This window comes from Gigantopelta aegis, chromosome 10 (assembly GCF_016097555.1).
Source record: "Gigantopelta aegis isolate Gae_Host chromosome 10, Gae_host_genome, whole genome shotgun sequence".
Taxonomy (NCBI): domain Eukaryota; kingdom Metazoa; phylum Mollusca; class Gastropoda; order Neomphalida; family Peltospiridae; genus Gigantopelta; species Gigantopelta aegis.
In genome coordinates, this window is record NC_054708.1 from 73,412,792 (window position 1) to 73,432,865 (window position 20,074).

Sequence of the window (20,074 nt, forward strand, 5' to 3'; positions counted from 1 at the left end):
TGACGTTACTTTTTAAATTTTTCTGTTTTTTAAGTGAAACGACTTTTAGACAACGTCCGATGGAATCTAATTAATATTAATAGGAATAATTTCCTTTGTCTCAAGGGTAACCTAGATGCCGATGCATTAATATTGCCTGTATACTATCTGTCAACAACCACTTTTAGTTACATGTTAGAAGTGCCCGCCAAATATATTATCCATATCATAAACTAATGTATCAAAGATTGAAAAGTATGTTAGTTGGATGTTCATAGTTGCTTCGGATCATCGTTTGTTTTCAGTCTACATTGGTCTTTGATATTTTAATTTTCTAGTGTTATTTATTTATGTTACTGTCAGCAAACTTAAAAATGAAAACTATGGCGATTAGAAAGTTTGCTGTAATTCGTCTTCGGAATAGATTCTTATAAAAGACATTATGTCGTTGGTATAAATTGAGATTTAAGCGTCTCCGCCAAACATTCAAACATTTTGTATTTATGAGATAACTGTGAAATTCCCTAATAGTGCAATCAGCACTTTTACCCGTATTACGCTGCTGGAGAATCTATTGATTTTCTTTTAAAGCCACAAAATAACCATTTAAAAAAATAAATGATCATTTTGTATTTATATGAAAAATAAAAATCGCAAATAGTGTAGCTGTCAATAACACACTGGTGAAAAAACTACTGAAAATATAGCTGTTATAAATGAAACAATTTCTGTTTATTTGCTACTTATTTTTTCAGAAACCATTTTGTTCTTGTAGCAACTATATCATAAAAATATATACATATATTTCAAGTAGAATGTATATTGTGTTTATAAAGCGGTTTAGTATGTCTCAGACAAATGAATCAATTCCGACCATTTAATTGTGTGCCGTTCCCGATGTCAAATATATATATATATATATATATATATATATATATATTAATCCGTGCAGCGTATATCCACACGACACGTTCTATATTCCGACAAACTCTGCGTTAAAAAACAACATTGCATAATAGTGATCTGAATTTTTATATTAACACGCTTATCTAAAGTTACTAGGGGGTGCACATTTTAAAACTCGCCAGGGGCGCTAAATACCATTGCGTCGACACTGAATATTTCCAGACATGAATAGCAATGCTCAAAGCGCAAGTTCAGTTTGAAAAGCATAAGAAGAGAATTAAATGGACGTTACGACGTGTTGCCGATTCCCGGCAGGACGGTTCCCGCGGGAGCGCCACGTGTCCGCCATCCCCGCTTGTCAAATAGATCCCAGACGTGTTGAACTTATATCACAAAAACGTCTAAAATCAGCAACACATCCGCGTCTGCAGCCATTTGATGGTATGAGCAGACGTTAAGCGTATATGTTGGCATTTCGCATGCTTTCGGCATGGTGGAAGGGCGGATAGAACCGAATTACCTCGGAGGATCTGGTCTTCATTCCTCCAGTGGACATACTATATCAAATATTAACCTTACGTTTCACACAAACTGCTTCAGGTGCACGGAGCAGACGTAAAACACATTTGGCGCGAAATCTCAGGGTTAGTTTTGTTGGGAGTTTTTTCTCTCTTTCCAGCCTGCTGGAAGGGCGGAGGGAGGACCGAGTTGACCTTGGTGTGGTCTGCAGATCGTTAGGTCCTGTAAAAGAAGACGTACAGGACAACTGAGGCTGCGGCGTTGAAGTTTTACTGCTCTCGTATCGTCTGCGGTTTCACGACCAGGCGTGGTCTCGATAACAAATACATGTTTATGACAACGTCTTGCTGCTTAGTAACAACGAGGTCGCTTCTCCTTAAGATTTTTTTCTGCTGATTGTTTTGGTGGGGCGTGTGTGTGTGTTTGTTTTGTTTTTCTCTAGTTTTTCTAATTCTTTTTTCTTTCTTTATTTATATTTTGATTTTTGTTTTGTCTTTCTTTCTTTTCTTTTTTTTGTGTTTGCTTTATCTTCACGTGTCAACGAAATAGTTTTATTCATTAATGTTATTTAATATTAAATAGAAACTGGCTGAAGTTACGTTTATCTGAGCTATACAAGCTTTATAGCGAAAGCATATACATATATTAACATATATTTATTTTATTCATCGTTGGTTAGTCTTTTTTTTTTTTTCAAGAAGCGCATTTTGCTGCAATAATAGAATGGACTGTCTCTCCTAGCTACTCCACTACTTTACCTCCCTCGGTTTACATTTTGATCTTCAATTTTCTCTGTTTTCACCGGGTGCTGCAATTTAACTATTCACTACATCAGGTCCCAATGTTCTAGTTCGTTTTTCTAGTCTGAGATAAACTTAAAGTCATGTTTGGATTAATTTTACAACAAAATACGGTTAGGTCCAATTAATTATCATGGGGAATCAATCGATTTGACCTACGTGTGTGTGTGTGTGTGTGTGTGTGTGTGTGTGTGTGTGTGTGTGTGTGTGTGTGTGCGTGTGTGGAAAGGTATTACCTTATAATACAACGATTTTGATGGTTGCTACTTCTGTACTCAAAAGGTGTTCTCTCTTTCTCCTGTTTTCTCCCTTCTTCTCTTATTTAACTTTGTTTCCTATGGTTGTTTAGTGTGTGTGTGTGGGGGGGGGGGGGGGGGGGCTTAAAGATGTAGTATCAAGGCGGTCTATCAATAAGCAAACGCCATTCCCAAAGAATGAAATATGCTATACACGTATTCGTTTAATATAGTGGTCGTTTTGGTTCGGACTGTAAAAGCGATTACGAATACTGTTAATAGCGATTAGCACACGTGACAGCCGAACGTGCAATTAGGCTTTATATTTATGCGTGCGCCCATCCTATATGAAAACCTGTTACAAAGTATATGCTTGTTAGCTGAGCATTCTGAGGTATGAGGCATACATATTGTTTGCAAAATATTATTTGAGTGTAAGCACGCCTGAGCAAACGTTATGCATTACTTAGCATTATTATAGATTTATATATTGAGCAAACTCGATTTCAAAATAATACAATTATTGCCGTTTATTCGTTTACTTTTCTGTTTGTTTTTTCCCCTTTCCTTTTTAATCATATATTTTATTATAAGATAAATATTCACCACGAGAAGACTAAATAAAACGATCACATTTTAACAATAATATTCTATCTTTTTGAAATAGGGCACAAGGTAAACAGCTTTAAATATTAAAGTATAATTTCTGTATAAAGTTGATTGAGGAAATACAAAAACATGAAACAAATTCAACACTTATATGTGTGTTAACTATTTTTTTTACCTCACACATTTACCATTTTAAATTGTCATTTATTTCGTTTATTTCTGTATCATCCAGTGTCGCCTAAAATGTTTTCTACACGTGATATTTAATTTATAACACGAGTAAAGTTATAAAGGTGTTAGCCTGGTAAATCAGTTTTGTTTAGCTACTAAAATAGCCAGTATTTTTTTTAATAAATACTGTAAATACACATGTATGTAGAACAGAATTGACAACCCTTAAAATAACATTTACAATGACTAAATACCACTGATCAAAGTTGTGTGTATATGAGCTCTCTCTGGCAGTTGTGTTCTGTCGTTACGCTTTGTGCAATTGTGACAAATGTTAGTTGTTTCAAATGATTTATTTTGTGTGTCTCCGTTTCTTTTTCTCTATATATATTGCGTTCGAGACTGTCATTTTAATGAAATTCATACCTAGTTATCGTTTTGCGTCATGAAATATTGTGTACTACGTCATAATTTACTGTCCTCCGCAGTAATAAAATAGTGTGATCGTATTGGTTACATGGTGCACAAAATAATAAATATGTCATAAAATATAATACTGATTTGTTTTCTGTTTGGGGAGGAAAATAAGAAGAAGAAAAAATGACTCGTGACAGTCAATATTGCCAAGAGTTCTTCAAGAAATGTCAACAAGAATGGACATTTATTCTTCAAACACCCACTACATAAGACTAGTTTTAAATGTCCAGCAGACATACCAAAAATAAACGTATACACCAAGTCTCTTCTGTGGCCCACCAACTCTGCCCCCATGTGGCCTGTAATAGATCTAGCCTTGAGTGATGTTTTAAAAGTCAAAGTTTTAATGGCACTACTAGAACACATTGATTTATTAACATCGGCTATTGAATGTCAAACCGTTGATAATTCTCACATAATATAGTCTTTAAAAAGCCCATTACATTTTTCCTTTATAAGTAATATATCTTTTATATGCACTATCCCACAGGCAGAACAACACATGCCACGGCTTTTGATATATCAGTCGTGGGAAACCCAATCTGAAAATGGGTCCACTGAGGGGGTTCGATCCTAGATTAAGCCAGAACCCACCCAGTGATTTTTAATCATTCTGTATGCAGAATATAGATATGGTTAATACAGCGTACTCGATAGCGTGGATGTTGGCAAAGGTGTTTGTGTTTTCTTTTTCATAATTCTTAATAAATCATAGCTTACCTTCTCCACTAGAAGAGATGAGGTGTTTGTGAGAGGTAGTCTTATTATCCCTCGCCAAAACGACCAATGTACCAAAGATAGAGACTCGCTACATGGTGTCTAACATACGGTTATTTCAACATATCGTCCCAAAAAGAGAGGGAAAGGCTGTTACCGCCACATAGGCTATTCTTATCGTAAACCGATCTTTTATATGCATTTACACATAGACAGCACAGTGCATACCATGACTTTTGATGGACTAGTCGTAAGGCGGTCTATCCTACGACAATGTGTACCCCAAACGAGTGGTCTATCCTTGAGATACACCCCTCGCATTCTCTTAAGAAAACTCCCAGGTCCAAATGTAATATTTTTATTAGAATAAATAATGTTTCGGGTTTTGCATGTTGGGAAAACCCCAGCTAGAAATAATATTAAAATTAATAAATATTGATAAGGAGGCGGAATGTGTGTGAGGGATGCCAATTTTAGGTGGCGTTAGGCGTAAGCGGTTTCAGCCGTAGGAAAGCTAGGTTAGACTGGATTTCCTCCCTCTCCCCCTTACCCTCTCCCCTTACCCTCTCCGCACTGAAATCCTCAATGGGACCTTTTTCCCCTGAATAATATTAATAAAATAATAATAAATGAATTCTGATATAATCTTTCCTTGGCCAAGGCTCGACCTTTTCCGACTAATCTTCCTGGACAATTAAAAAACAGAAGAGTAGAGTGATTTAATTTTTAAAATTTATTTAGATAGCCCGTCTAAAATTGGCTTTACAAAGGGGTGTATTTTTGTAGTAGTAGTATTATTGTGTTTATTATTGTTTAGACCACGCCATCCAAATTATACTTTCCCCTAATTTTAGTATAAAATCAATATTATCCCCATAAATTAAGTTCTGTCCGACGTCCGCCCCCTGTCCATGCCAGAGACCGGGCGTGGGGTGGACGTGCCTGAACCTTTTATGAATATAGGCAGTTAATACATTTTTTTAATAAAGAAAACTCCAAACAAAAGCTAAAGTTAAACGGACTATTCTGCGTGACTGTTCAGGCCTAGCAAGACTTCTGTGTGTTATCCCCAACACATTAAACACACTTACCGTTTTTTCTTGGGGGTTTAAAAAACTATCGTATCTTAACATGTTTTAAATATAAAGCTTTATACTGATAAATACATCTGTAATGAATGACCTTTGGCCGAATTATTTCAAATTTCGTTTGGCTGTTGGGAGAAGTAATAAATTTGTACGTGCGAATTATCTTAGACAAACAACGATTTCGAGATACCACAAAATATTACGATGTTCAAATATTAACTGGTTGTAGAGATTTTCCACAGCCTTTGGTATATCAATCATAGGGCAGTGGTTGAGTCGTGGAAAAGTCCAATCAGAGAATAATTCCAAGGTGGGGGGTGGGTGGGTGTCAATCCTACGACTAAAGCACGTCAGGCGAACACTCTACCGACTGACCTAGATTACTCTAGCGTCAATCCCCGTCGGTGGGCCCATTGGGCTATTTCTCTTTCAAGCCAGTGCACCACGACTGGAATATCAAAGGTCGAGGCATGTGCATATAACGATCCCTTGCTACTAATGAGAAAATGTAGCGGGTTTCCTCTCTAAGACTATATGTCAAATTACCAATTGTTTGACATCCGATAGCCGGTGATTAATAAATCAATCTGCTCAGTTGGTGTCGTTAAACAAAACAAATTTTAACTTTTTAACTCTTCATACGCATTTTGAGAGAATGTTAAAGCTATTTTTCGACGGGTGGCTGTATACCAGAGTTTACCGCCTGCGTGTAAATAGAAAATACTGCATGTGTGGCCGTTAGATACCATTCATCTTACAAAGAGTTGGTTTAAAACGTATCTATAATGAGCTAAAGTGATAGAGGATACGTTTTTAAACAACGAAATGTAAGACAAATGGTATCTAACGAACACGAATGTCGTATTCTATTTCTTACATATCCTCAAAAACCGGTTTTGAACGAATTAAAACATTAATTCCAACTATAACGTATTTACAACCCTTGTGCTTGTAGCTAACATACGTGTCACAGACTAATTGGTTTCACGTTACCAAAACGTCACATATTCGATCGAGCTTTTGTTTTCATTGGATGGTGTGGATATCGCGTCCGGGTTATTAGTTAGGTACAGCTAGTCGTATGTCTTTAAATTGTTATCATACATATATGTGGGTATTTTATGTGTTATCATAAATAACAAATGGTGTTCTAACCAATTTGGTGTGTAAGAAATTACATTTATTGTAATGTTACCGTTATCTAAAAGACAAAACCTGCAGAAAATTGGACTTGACTATTTTATACATTAAATAAATAATATACAGACGTCCAAAAGAAACTATACCAAGAATTTTTTTATTTAAATTCCTTTATAATTTGGATAATGGAAATGAAATAATGGTTAAATGTTTCTGCTTTTAGGAAATGACATTGTGTGCACACCATGCCAAAACACCACTCTCATGTTTTGGTTTTTCTTCAGTAGTCTCTCAGAGTCTTGGTATAGTTTCTTTCAGACATATTTCCCATTACAAATCTTCCTGCAATAAGTTTTAACAATGTCAAGTTGCTTTAAAATCATTTGATTTCAATATACAGCTCAAAATCGTTGTCCTCAAATTTGCTTTCAAGATTACAGAAAGTATCATTCCTATTTGATAACAAAAATATAATACACTCTGCCGCTCTTAATACCAGTTTCCCTTGCATACTTGTTTAATTAAGTACCTAGCTTGCGAACATGCTCGGACATTAAAGTATTCGAGCAGCAGCGAGTTGAAAGGCTCGATCGTCGTGTCCTGGAGGCGTTGCACGTTTTGTTTTCGCCGAGACAATGGAGGAATTACCATGATCGAGACTCGGTGAAGACTTGTGTCACCAGCGAAGACTCGTTGTGGTTGCCATTCGGCGACCAAGGAATCCCTGCAAGGAAGAGTGCACGGATGAAAAGAAACTGGCTTAATTAGAAGATGCCACTCCAGCCCTTGAGGAACTGGGAGCTACTTCTTGTGGTTGTCTTCTACGACTTCCGGTGCAGCGCTTGTCTCGACGGACTAGCTCAAGGCCACCATACTGGAAGGGACATGACGTCATAGTCCATAGGCTACTGTCTTCGTAGAAGTTCATCCAAATGGTGGTGTTGTTCGATTTCTTGAGGGTTTTTCTTTTTCTTTTTCTCTTTCTTTCTTCCTTTTTTTCTTTTTAAAAATACGTACCTTTGTTCAGTAGTTGAATTATGACCTTATAAATTTATAGTTCAACGGTTTTAACTTAGTAAACCTGACTTGTTGGTTTACCGTATCCATAGTATCATAGAATTGAAAAGACATCTTGAATTATAAAATTGATTGATTAAAACATATTTTATTGCTTTTAAAAACCACAATAAACCACCACCAACAACAACATATTGATTAACCACTTGCAACTAACAACATACAAAGCCTTCTCCCTAAACTGTACAATCACAAAGTATATATTTAGAGGTATTAGAAACATCGGATCCTGAAGGTCCGTCGCACAAAATATATTTTTGACAATATCATTCACAAAAATATAGGCTTTCTCTTTTCACTTGTCTGTTTCCATTTCAAAAGGTTCAGTACCATAAAAAGTCTTCAAGATTTGAATTGTAGTTTTGAATGAATAAATCCATGCATGAATGAATAGATGGATAAATGAATGAATAAATAAATAAATAAATAAATGAAGGAATGAAGAAAGGAATGAATGAATTAATGAAATGATTAATTAATTCATTCATTCATTCATTCATTCAATAATTCATTCATTCATTCATTTATTCATTCATTCAATAAGTCATGTTTAGCGACACCTCAGTACAAATGATACAGATTGGCTATTGGGTGTCAAAGAAACGTAAATATATCAATCGGATTATTTCCATTAAAAATAATTTTTGAAATTATATAATTGTGTAAAAACAGTGTAAAGAACTTTAGGGGGGGGGGGGGGGGCATTACAGTGAAATACAAATATGAAGGTGAGCGCATATTAACATTTTGTATAGAAATCAAAATGTTTTGAAAATTTAAAAATTAATTCTTAAAAATTCCAAAAAAAACAACAACATGGTGTTTGTCCAATGTAATTGCAGCAAATAAGGTTACAATTTACATTACTATAGGGTGTATACTACCAAATCAAATCCCAACGACAATAGTAACATATGTGGCTAAAACTCTTACCTAAAGCGTATCACTCGACATAAACACCACAGATATAAATACTACCTCTTAAAGTGAATTGGAAAATATTGGGGGTGAAGCTGCTCATTTCTGAGATAACAGGTAGCGTCTATGACTACCCTAGTTATTCACAAACTTCGAGTACTTTTATTTACAGGTATCCCACACATGTTTCAAGCACAGTGGTACTAGATGGAATAAAATTGCATACATATTTTGCCCAGATGAAACAATTTTTTTAACACCCAACACACTCACATTTATCACCAATCACAGGACTTGTGGTGTTAACTTCTCTATCAAAAGTTCGGTGCACCTCGAACTTTGACCCAGCCGGAAGTTATTTGGTTTAGTACTACCTTTACAGTGTGTAGGATTTTAAATATTCAATGTTTTTAACTGTTAATATTTAAAAGTAGTATTTAAAAAACTTCAATAAAACTACAGGTAATTATCGAGTATTATTTATCAAAGTTATTTTTCTTTGCCAATTGTATTGGATTTATGTCATCCCAGTCTGCTGTTTAATCAGTGGCTGCTTGGTGGCACGTGTAGAAGAAGAGGAAGAAGAAGAATGTATTGCATACTATGCCTTCTATAAGCCAAGTTCTGCAACTATAAATTATTATCTAAATTATGATAAACCAAACTGAACTTAAAACTATAGATTGGGATAGTAGTTTAAATGTGTTTTACGTATTTTATTTGATTCAGCATAGCGAAAAATATTTATTTTAGTTTTATTTTAATTTATTTTATTTATATAATATACAAGACCAGTTGCAATACCATTTTATTAGCAATTTAATTTGTTTTTAAACTGATATATAACAATCAGTTTGATTATGTTTGTCTTTTCCCTACTAGTTTCAGCAAAGGAAGGACCGAGTGCAAATTGACAATTTCCTTTTGAGTATACCCGCTGTATACTTATCACTGGCTAATTTCCCCACCCCAGATAGACATGTCGTTACGAATACCAAATGCAAATAACATTAGGTCCTCTCACCACTGTGAGAACAAATATGTGTACTGTTTTTACAACGCCGAGAGAAAACGTTTCTAAACGTAGATGTCGATAGGCAAACAGTGAGGTGCAAATCTGGCTTGAAGAAAGGGTGGAAGTTAAACAAAGAAGAACAATCGTGTCCGGTTCACGTTTCGTCGTCCTTTCTTTAGTACCTGCCATTGTCACACCTGAACGCCGAGTTCGGAGTACAATATTTGCTAAATTTTCGGGAGTTTGCATGTAGTTTTATGCCCCTCGACCACGTGACGTCGATTTCAACCCCGTTGTTTTGAAGGTCCACCGCGGTGTGTTTGCTTTTCTTTTCAGTTGACTAACTGCTTGGACAAAAGACACAAATTTGTAAACGGAGGGGAAGGGAGGTCTCAGTAACATGTATGTGTTTGCTTCACAATCGAAGTTTGCTCTGGAACTAACTGCACGGTATATAAAAACACGCTGTCAATCAACTCCCATTTCCTGTGTGTGTGACTGTGTGCGTACATATTGTGTGAGGGCTTCAAGTCTGAAGGATATTATATTATGACAGTGCATGTGCTTATGGGCAACACAAAACACAGTAAAATACTGTTAGGTCGAACTCGGAAGGGTCGAATACACCGCGCCGCTCTAACCAATTACACTTACACGACGTTGACCGAATGGTTAGGTCGAACTATCTGATGAGCCCAACATTTTCTTGAGCACCGATGTGGTTCGAGCTAACAGGATTCAATTATATACTCTACGTGTTCGTAAATGGTTGGGGTAGAGGAAATAGTCCATTGGAATCAAAACGCTGTTTTTGTAACTATCCTTCTACAACACTGCATATACTCTTCTTGGCCAATAAGTATATTTACATCATAACACAACAGAGCACAATACAATGCAATACAATACAATACAATATATAACGTATGACATGACAGTATTATAGTAGTAGTAGTAGTAGTAGTAGTAGTAGTAGTAGTAGTAGTAGTAGTAGTATAATGGCACACAGACAGCGAAAAGACGTTGGGGCCTCGCTCAACTTTCTCGGATTTAGGGTGCGATCGTTGATCCTTGGTCTAACCCGACTACGCCTATGAATATCACACTGGTCTAATCTTAACGGAGAGACAGGTTTGGACAGACAGATAATTCATTTGTATCTTCTAAACGTATTTTACTATTGCAAAACGTCTTCTTGTACTTATGTAATAGACGTACGGGCTCCCAGTTTTGTAGAAGTTGCAAGCTGATTTTTGACCGAATTAAGGTGTACAGCGTTTATTCATATTAGCATTACTGCCAAACAGTTATGTAGCGTTTCAAACGAATCGCTAGACATTTTTACATGGATTATAACTAATATTGGGGCTCATTTTCCCCGAATTTCTCTATTGTTTTTGCTCTAACTTAACAATGTTCTCCAGTTCTCTACTGAACAATACATCCTTTTTTGCACAGCCACTTCCAGATTAATTTCCTATTTAAAATTAGCACAGGACAGAGCTCATTGGAATAGGTATAGCTGTGATGACATACACTCATGAATCACTGTCATACCAGTGATGATATCAGGTGTTTATGAAAGGTGGGCATATCCTGCCCCACCGGTGGCACCCGTCATGAGTATTGCTGTCAAGTCCGGTACTTCACATAAAACGATGAAAAAATATATGTGCGATAGTTTCACCAAAGAGATGAAAAGATAAGCACAAGTTCAAAATATGGAATAGCATCAGCCATCAATTTTGCCAGTCATGTTTCATGTTTAATAGATATACAATGTAGCCTCCAAATGTCTACCCTAATCCATATGTGCATTTTGGTGTATGTTCGCCTATATACGAGCATATATGTAGTCTTCGCTATTCCACCGTCAGTATGGCTGCATAAGTTACCACGACTGCAAGGAAATGAGGCAAATTCTACGTATCAAATGATCCCAGTCTCAGCATGTCACCAAGCTGAAAAGTATTAACAAATATTTCATAAATGCCTTTGAATTAAAACACAACTTTCGAATAACGCGGCTTGAAAAACAAACACGGTATACACGTGCATTTATTGTCTGCAGAATGGCGATGACTGCAGCAGAGGCACGTGGTGGGCACATGGCCTGACCATGTGGGCAGCAGGTTGTCAGTGCCTCCACAAGCTGGGGTCAATCAGTCGATGTTTCCATTTCCAAGCACACACTGCATGTGTTGCCCAGTGAGCGAGGCAACGTAGCTAGAACATGGTGGTAATATTTCTTATGGTGTGTGTGTGTGTATGGGGGGGGGGGGGGGGGGGGGGTAAAATGATGAAGTATGAAAATACCGGAATCCGTTTTAGTATAGTGACTGAATAGATGGTGGGTGCTGAGTTCGTGTCTTATGGAAGCAATCACGGCATTGCCTAACATCCTTTCGACTCCACCTTGTACATTTATACGATTTTCATATAGGACTACGGCTTTGTCGTTTGGAATGGCTGTTAACTCCCATTATGTATAGACGACCAAGACGGCTAAAACGTGTAAACCATGTAAACATATCCCTTTGACTCTACGTTCTACACAGATATGACTTTTGATTATGCAACGGTTTTGTCATTCAGATTCCTATAAACCGGGAGTGGGAGTAAACATGGAACAAGAATGAATGTTTTGATTGTGTAAACTAGTCTCGGAGTGGCATTCCTCTTTGGGCAGTACACGAATGATGTATTGCCCAGTCCTACGGAATCAACCACTATTTTGCCAAATGCCCTTTCGATTCTGCATTGTGCGGAGATACCGTTTTGACCGTGCATAACGGTTTTGTCGTTCAGAATAAATTCTCAGAGTACGATAGTCTTCCACTACTCGGTATGGATCTCAAGGGTACAAGCAAACCCTTAGAATTCGTGATCCCATCCCGTCATCGAGGGGTGTTGTTTAACGAACACAGGACCACTGTACTGCTTTTTATCAACTTAACAACATACAGTATGTAGGCATACATCTGAACGACAAACCCGTAATACGTGATCAAAACCGTATATCTGTACAATGCAGTGTTGAATGGACATTTGGCAAAATATGGTTGATTCCATTATACACATAATTTAACATACAAACTAAAATGTCACAAGTCTCGTTTTGCGTAAACTTCTTTTTCTTTCTCGTATTACATTCGGAACAGGACGTTTACACTGGATATTTAGAGACAACTGAAGAATCTTCAAATTGCTATTTTATGTTACGAGCAGCCATTTTTAGACATTAGAAACATTGTATTACATTCAGTATTACACACATTTATTTATGTTTTGCGTCTTCCCTCTGTCAAGTCCACCTCAGTGCTTCGTTAGTGCTAAAATTAAGCATCATTAAAAAATAAATTTACTAAAAAGACTTCTATATGGATAATGAAATTTAGTACACATAAACTACATACCATTAGCTATAAAGTGAGACAAGTTTCGGGATTTTGACAATCTATCCACATTGGTTTCAGGTTTGTTCATTGAAAAGACCCATAAAACAATGATCCTATTTCAGAAGGACGTTGTTCCAAAATTAATCATCACATAGAAAAAAAAGTTAAATGTGTGTAGGTCTAATGAATATAAATGGTTTTGTAAAATAAAATGGAATTTTAAAGTTGTCTTGGCGTTCAGTATGACTAATGAAAACTGCCAGTCTGTTATATATCAGACCTTTATAACCTTTGTATTCAATTCCTATACAAAATGTTCGATTTCTGTGTTATTTACTCGGGTAATGGGACATAAAACAGGATATAAATGATCACGGTAATGTTCGAGCTAAATTTTACACCTACTATGGTTTGCAAAATGACCATTTCATAAATAAAAAAATGGGGATACAGAGCCCATAATTTAGATTTATTCATGTAGATGACTTAGACATATCTGGTACAATTTTTAAGTGAATCTGAAATGAAAGAGCGTGGGACATGTGTTGATTTCAAATAGATTGACCATAGAATCCGTCCCATAATCCTACAAAAAAGTTTTTTTTAAATAATTTCGGTTTGGTTTGACGTAAGAAAAAAAGTAAACGTATTTTAAATATAACACACACACACACACACACACACACACCTCCACCCATCCCCCCACCCCACCCCAAAAAACAATTCTTTTGTGCAATTTACATACAATCGGTTCAGAAATAAATAACTTGTAGTAAATTTCATGGTAGAAAAAAGGCGTTCCTTGTGGGACGGTGTATAAATGGTTACGATGTCTGCAGTTTATTTCACGGGATGACTCTAATAAATGTTATCAACGAAAAAGCGTGAATTTAAAAATCCTTTGAAAGCAACAGAAAACACGTCAGGATAGCGCCAAAGAGTGGTTAATAGTCAAATAATAATAATAATAATTATATCATTGTCACGGGGATCCTATAATACCCGTAACTGAATGAAACACGATTGTCCAAATATTTCTCCTAACTGTATATCTATTAGATCTCTCTGTAACAGGCAGTTATACCCGCTGGCTCGTCTAGGTATGATCAGAGATAAGATCTTATATAAAGTATATATTATATAGCACGTTTAGTTCACTAGAAAACACAACAAAACACAATATACTTTGGAATCTGTATCAACCTACGCTGACAAATGTACTGACGCAGTAGTTAATTAACAACAACAAATAATAACAACCCAGAACTGATCACTTAATTAGTTAATCTCTAGGTGTCTAGTTTACACAATATGTTAATCACTTCACCGTGACACAACACCCACGCGTGTGATAATTGAGAAACGCTTCCAGGAGAACTTAATTAATAAAGGAATTACAACTCTATTCCTAACTGGTTAATTTTTAATTAACCCTTACTACTCGTTCAATAACGTGTGATAATTGAGAAACGTTTCCAGGAGAACTTAATTAATAAAGGAATTACAACTCTATTCCTAACTGGTTAATTTTTAATTAACCCTTACTACTCGTTCAGTAACGTGTGATAATTGAGAAACGCTTCCAGGAGAACTTAATTAATAAAGGAATTACAACTCTATTCCTAACTGGTTAATTTTTAATTAACCCTTACTACTCGTTCAGTAACGTGTGATAATTGAGAAACGCTTCCAGGAGAACTTAATTAATAAAGGAATTACAACTCTATTCCTAACTGGTTAATTTTTAATTAACCCTTACTGCTCGTTCAGTAACCTTGTAACACAGAATTAATACTGGTACCTATCACAATAAAGACAATAACCTACAGTTTACCTAGGTCCTCTAGGATGACTGGCTAAGCTTTATATATATATATATATATATATATATATATATATATATATATATATATATATATATATATATATCAGAACGGTGAGCCTACAGTATACTGCGTCAGATGACCGGCAGCACCGTCTAAATAATATTGGTATAATACAGTATTAAAATATTTAAAGTCACATCAATCACATCAAGGTTATACACAGAGCAGAAAATATATAATTACCAAGTCCAAACGGACGAACGTTCCCCCTGGACGCCTTCCAATATGTTTCTCCCCGATATCTCTAAAACCCTAGCTATTTATTATAAAAATCCCAGACTGGTCCGGAGACAGGACGCGTAACCGAATCTTATGATGTGTATATTTCCACAGTAACAAAGCGGTATTTTTTTCTCAGATCGTCAGACTTAATGACGCCTAGTCGCCAAATCACGGTTGTAAAAACCGCACTCGCGGAGGTATTACGTAACTACTGGCCACCTGGGCTTAAGTGCATATTGGAACTGCACACGGCCCTCTAAAACAATTAATATCGCCACAGGCGAAAAGAAATTAAGAGCATGTACCGTCACAATCATTTTCTGCCGGAGGTCCCCCCCCCCCCCCCCCCCACCCCCCATCACAGGCTTTGCGCCTACGGCTTTTGCCTCGTCGGGCTACGCCCTCCACTTTACTTCCCTCTGATACAAAGTCAAACCACCCACTTGACATGCTGGTTACGGGCTACCTGCCCCTACCGCCTGAAAAACAATTGCTGTCATCTTTCTACACCTAAACCGGCCTCGGTGGCGTCGTGGTTAGGCCATCGGTCTACAGGCTGGTAGGTACTGGGTTCGGATCCCAGTCGAGGCATGGGTTTTTTAATCCAGATACCGACTCCAAACCCTGAGTGAGTGCTCCGCAAGGCTCAATGGGTAAGTGTAAACCACTTGCACCGACCAGTGATCCATAACTGGTTCAACAAAGGCCATGGTTTGTGCTATCCTGCCTGTGGGAAGCGCAAATAAAAGATCCCTTGCTGCCTGTCGTAAAAGAGTAGCCTATGTGGCGACAGCGGGTTTCCTCTCAAAATCTGTGTGGTCCTTAACCATATGTCTGACGTCATATAACCGTAAATAAAATGTGTTGAGTGCGTCGTTAAATAAAACATTTCTTCTTCTTCTTCTTTCTACACCTATGAATTGTTCAATTGACGCTGACCTGCATTTGTAGTGTAAACCTCATATTGTGTAAGGTAATCATAAAAACCTTATTGCATATAAACATTCCACACACGGAACTGGATACAAAATATGTTACACATTTGTACAAACAAGACACATACAAATATCATACTATTCTAATGACTAAATAAGGACTAAATATTGACAATACATGTATAACCATGAACAGACTTGTAAACTGTACCGGCACAGGCTGAATTGTGGTTTTGCGTAATAAATATATAAAAAATTCTTGCATACTTATACTGCTAAATAGGTAATTATGGAAAATTGGGTATGCATATAATTGGACACGTTGAGTATTATATTTCTTACAAATCTGTACGTGATAGTATTAATCAGAAAGCACAACGTCTAATTGTTTTGAGTTATCAATGGGCAGCAGTTGGATCAATGTAAGTCTGCGTTACAAAACGTTCTAAGAACATCGAGTGAATTCAACGAAGACGGCAAACCACTTGTATGGGAATCCATCATCATCTAACGTCCACGATTATTGCGCAGGTCCTCCCTGTCCGTCGACACCTTTCATCAATAAGAAAACGAGGCACCATGCTGCTTCTGTTCTCAATTTCCACCGCGTGGCCAGAGCACCTCCTTCAACCCATCCGTCTTGTTGCGTGGCCTGCTGACAGAAGGTTGCCCACTGGCACTACTTGTTACACTTCTCTGTTGTCGATAAGGCTCATTTCATTATAAACTGCACATGAACCGGACTGGGGTAGAGTTCATGGATAGAGCGCTGCCCCCACCTCCCACCCCCGAGGTGCTATGAGTCGCAGGATGTGGCTTCGTTAAAGGATCTACTGGAGGTTTCCCATTCCAGACAGTCATGAGTATATCAAAGATGTTGTCAGTAGAGAGGTGTAGCCTATGCAAAAAGACTCCTTGCAGTTATGTCTAGATGAAATTATTCAGCCATTTGGTGACAGAATAATGTTTTTACAAAAGTGTAAACTATGTGTTTTAATTCAGATTATTAAACAAATGTCACTGCCATATAATTACATTCAAAGACTATGTGAAATATAGCTAATGTAGTCAATCAGTGACCCTTGTCACTAGTTCCGCATAATTGCATTTTGAGCTACAAACATCCAGCTGGCAAAAGTACATTTAATTTAAGCAACATACAATTTATCGGTAAGAACCAAAAACTGAAAGCATTTTACACTGTACTGTTGTATATAGGGGTAGTGTTTCCGATGTTTGCTCTCCTTAATTTACCTTCATCTGATTCACATCTTCTGTATAATGTTGTAGTATCGTAATTGCGAAACATAGATACAATAGTGTAAAGTGTTAATTAAGTATGTGAGGTGATGCTTTCATAACTGGTATATATCACTTGGTAATGTGCTACTCAATAACCTCCTATCGATGGTTTCTGGCACCAATTCGGTAATGTTGAGCAGACGCAGTTAGCACCATGACGTCATTGTGTTTAACTATTACGTCATAGTTGTGCCAAAAATGTCTGATAGCAGAGAACGACTAGTGTGCAGTTTAGGCCATCAATCACTGGACACTCCCTAATTACGTCCATTATTTACAATTTGAAATACGCGAGGACAGACTCCATTGGCGTTTAGTCTCACAGTAACTAATGAGGGCTAGGTCAGACTTTCGTGTTTTTTTGTGGGGGTGGGGTGGGGGAGGGGGTGACAGAAAATATATTAACTGCACATGCCCGTAGGAACGATATTTGAAGTGGGGTTGCAAGCTCTGATAATGAGATACAATCTCACAAGCTAGATGTTTGCAGTATCTATTTATATAGAGTTGAACAAAACATCGTACATGTTCGTCCTCACTGGCCTATGCCACACCCACTCACCCCACCCTGGGTTCGACCGGCCTGCTGCAGATTGTGTGGGGTTTCTTTTTTTCTTCTTCGTTTTTTTTTGTTTTTTGTTTGTTTTGTTGTTGTTTTTTGTGGGTGTTTTTTGTTGTTGTTTTTTTGGGGGGGAGGGGGGGTGTTTTGTTATCAGTTTTTTTTTTTTTTTTGGGGGGGGGGGGGGGTCTTTTTTTTTGCTCAACACACTTTACAATAATTTACAATAATTTTTAACAGTAAAAACTTTTTGTATTGGTTATAAATTTTTCAACTGTCTTGTTTTTTAATGTCATTCATAACACCCTGAACCTCAATATTGCACTTCTTTCGACAAACTTAAAAACTACAAAAATAGTTTCATCTATTTCTTTATTATTTAAAATTAATAAAAATAACTGTTTCTGATGTATGTTAAAGTTAACTCAGTAAATGCTATTGTTTATTGAAATAACATGCAGACATATTTTTAAAAGATGTTTATCGTACAAATTTGAGAATTTCCTCATTCGACTACTGACGCAAAAGACCTAACCGTGGTATGAGCATAATCGTACAAGACGGGTGTGTGTGTGTGGGGGGGGGGGGGGGGGGGGGGGGTAATGCTAATATGAATAGAATTTGTCATCCAGATTCCGGCATGTGTGTGGGGGGGGGGGGGGGGGTGGGAGGACATGCTAATATGAATAAATGTTGTCATCCGGATTCCGGCATTTTCGTTTTAATTCGGCCGAAAACCAGCCTGCTCCACTACAAAAATGGGAGCCCGTACGCTTATGAGTATGGGGATTCCTCTTGTGCTGTGTATTAATTTCCGGAAGAAAGAGACCGATGTTTTATTTGATAGTAGTTTATACTGAGGTAATAGTAATACACTTGGAACTATAACACTAGAACGTGATAATGTTTGACGTTCATGGAAGTATGAACCACGGAACCACATTACACATTTAAGAATGAACGGCTAAGGCCCAAAGCACACCGAAGCTGGGTCTGGATCTGGGTTTGGCGAGTATGGTACCACTCGAAAAGGAAACGTACTGAATCGAATGTAACAATACACACCGCGTCTGTGGTGGCGCGATCTACAGATCTGGAAACAGACGTCGAAGGACATGCGCTATATTTTCACACTGCCAGACTGCCAGCTGCAGCCTGTGCAAGCCGTATTTTAATTTGTGGGTTTTTTATATATAATACAGGAAAAATATATATTAATCAAAGTAAAATTCCCATAATTATTGTTGGTGTTTACAGAAGAAAATATTAGCTAAAAATACGAACGCAGTTAATATACATGCATATTGAAAACTAGTAACAGTTTGGCTACAGACCCAGACGTCAAAATAGACAAGACATAGTGACTTTGCCTGTTTTTAAATATACAAATTAAAACGTTTGGTTAAATCACTGAACAAAATAAGCTTCTCCATAAACACAAACCTAGATAAAACTATTAGTTTGCATGTTGTTTTTCATGAATGACATACCGGACTTAATGTTAGATTTTTAAAAACTTTTTATCTCAAGGACCTTTATGAAGAAGATCATAAATCAATTAAATGTAGTCATTCATGCATAAACTGTTAAAATGTAACTGTTATTACATATTTCAGTGTATTAATAAATCATTTAACTAACTCAATTTAAGGTAACAATTCATATATAAATCATTTAAATGTAACTGTTATTACTAAAGTCAATTTAGTGTACCCATTCTTACATAAATCGTAAAATATAAAATAATGTACTAATTTTTACATAAACCAGTTAAGTGTAATAATACTTACATAAATCAATTAAATGTAATCATTCTTACATAAATCAATTTACTTTAATCAGACATGTTATTTCAACATTTATTATGTAAACCAGTTATATGTTTGAAAACGTATGTTTGTGATAAAGTAGACATTTTAACGGCAAGTTCCTTTTTTATTCGAAGTTTGTTTTTTCAATACCTGCTTTATGCACGCGTTGACTTCTACTAATTCTGAAGGACGTTTCCATACAGACGCCGTTCCAAAGCCAAACATACAGTTAAGGGAATGGGAACTATTTTAACGTGCCCACATCCTTAGGCCACGATTCCATGGCGCGGGGGTACAGTGAAGATTCGG

General features: G+C 36.8%; 1 long non-coding RNA gene across 1 annotated transcript; it reads right to left on the reverse strand.

Moving 5' to 3' along the window:
• Positions 1-102: 102 nt before the first annotated feature.
• On the reverse strand, positions 103-17,474 carry LOC121382706. The gene is made up of 3 exons (XR_005959207.1): positions 17,348-17,474; positions 7,172-7,366; positions 103-1,626 (listed from the first exon to the last, which is right to left on the reverse strand). It is a non-coding gene; the product is annotated as an uncharacterized LOC121382706 (long non-coding RNA).
• Positions 17,475-20,074: the final 2,600 nt, after the last annotated feature.